Genomic DNA, 1943 nt, shown 5'->3' on the forward strand with positions numbered 1-1943 from the left:
TAGTCTGGGTCTCGCGATACAGGACAAGGAAGCCCAGACCGTGTCCCCGAAGGGAGCACACAAAGAAAGGGAGACTTTTAGCTTGACCGTGAATATTTACATGGAGCGGTCCAAACCTGATGACAAGCATTTAACACTCACGCTAGTAAGGAGCATCAGGAGAATCGCGAGTGACAGATTGTACATTAAGCAGATCTCAATTGAACTAAAAAAGGAACCTAACACGAGTCTAGCATGAACCTAAACATTTTTCACATTTCTCTGCTTTGCCAAATTTATACGGGTACACACAACATAACACCAAAGCCTAACAAAAACATTACAAGAGGCTGAAAACCAACTTTTTTTTTACGCTCACGCGATGTTTAGATAAGGCTCTGATTCATGCTTAATTTTAACGCTGAGAATTAGGGTCCTGTGAGGCTACAGTTAGCCTATAAAATTCAGTTTTCGGGTGGGGTTCTCTGACATATCATTTGGTCAACACAGAGTCCAGGAATTAATTGAAATAACAGTGATTTCCCGGATCCCGTTGGTAAAACCAACACCGTCGAAAGTTTCGAGAACTTTCCATATCGCTTTGTCCAGATGTTGATCATTTACAAATATTTCAGCGCGAACAGACACCAACATCGAAGTCTGCCATCTTCATCATCACCTCATCAAGCGCCAGACATTTCACAGGCTTTCCCTATACTTAGAAGCCAATCACCGTGTCTGTTAGATTAGAAAACCCTTGGGAGGTCGTTAGGAGCCAATCAGCTTTCTAGTCCAGATTTTGGGCTAGGTAGATTTAAAATGGCATGTAATTGGCTCGACGCTATCAAAGAAATCGCGCTCTGCTTCAGAGGTTTTTCGCGAGGGTCACAATAGAGACATAACTGACACCGGAAGCTGCGCAAGAAAAACCTCTGGCATCAAGGGTAATTAAAGGCTTTCAAACGTGTGAGATTTTTTTATCTGCCAAGTAAGCTATAGAAGAAGAAATTGCGCAATCTCTCTCTAACAATGAGAGAATACCATGTTTTTCGACAGGAAGTGAGCTGACGTCAGATATAATCTTTGATAAAAGGAAGAATAAAGGTCCTAAAGCACAACTTGCCTTGGGAATGAATGTGAAATTGAGTAGAGTTGCTGTCTGAACATCAAAGCACGTGCGGTGCTTGTGTTTGTGTGCACGAGTGCAACTGAGGACACGGACACCACTTCTGTATGACGTAATCGAAATCCTTTGAGGGGCTCTTAATCTTGAAGCAACGCGCATGCACCACTTATTTTTACGTTAATTTTTTCAAGAAGTCTGACTCTCACAAGAGCCTTACCAGCTAGTCATAAGCCTTTACGTGTTATATCCTGATCCTTTGCATTAGGAAAAACGATAAATAGCAGTTTCGGTAATTATCCGGCCCAATGAGAATCATCCACTTGATGATTTCTGTAAATCATTTTTGTCGTCGCTTACGTTGCACGAACGCTATCGATTCCTTGCTTCTGAAGCACTGAAACGACATTGAAGCAAGACTAGTACTGTTTCGAGAAAAAGACGATGTTTTAACTGAGGTGGGGGTTACACCTGCTCAGGAACTATCAAAATCAAGAGACACAAAATTTACGTACCTTCTTAATATAACAAGTCACTGTGGAAGACCCGGTGCTGATGAACTACTCAGAAGAGTGAGTTAGGTTCAGCCTCTCGCAGTATTAAAATAGATCAGCACGACTGAGTCCAATGGACTTCGGACAAGAAACGTTCTTTGAGTATCGAGTTCACTCCCTTGAGACAAGTCCCAGTGCCGACAAACAACTCATACCTGACATTATGGCCAGACGTAATGTAATTTATGTCAAGGCATAGTGCGCACGTGACAATCCGTTGGTTAAGGTTGTACCAGGTATGCCAAACCGAGTCAATGGGATTTGGGGGCGTTGTTTCCTTACCAAAG

The 1943-nt window shown here is 42.5% G+C and overlaps 1 protein-coding gene across 1 annotated transcript in view; it reads right to left on the reverse strand.

Moving 5' to 3' along the window:
• The window catches only part of LOC137970856 (collagen triple helix repeat-containing protein 1-like), an 18136-nt gene extending 16441 nt beyond the window's left edge, over positions 1 to 1695 (reverse strand). Inside the window, exon 1 of the mRNA XM_068817479.1 lies at positions 1618 to 1695. The gene's annotated coding sequence lies outside the window, so the exon portion shown is untranslated. The remainder of the gene's footprint in view (positions 1 to 1617) is intronic.
• Between the last annotated feature and the right edge of the window lie 248 nt (positions 1696 to 1943).

The sequence above is a fragment of the Montipora foliosa genome, chromosome 9, assembly GCF_036669935.1.
Source record: "Montipora foliosa isolate CH-2021 chromosome 9, ASM3666993v2, whole genome shotgun sequence".
Lineage (NCBI taxonomy): Eukaryota > Metazoa > Cnidaria > Anthozoa > Scleractinia > Acroporidae > Montipora > Montipora foliosa.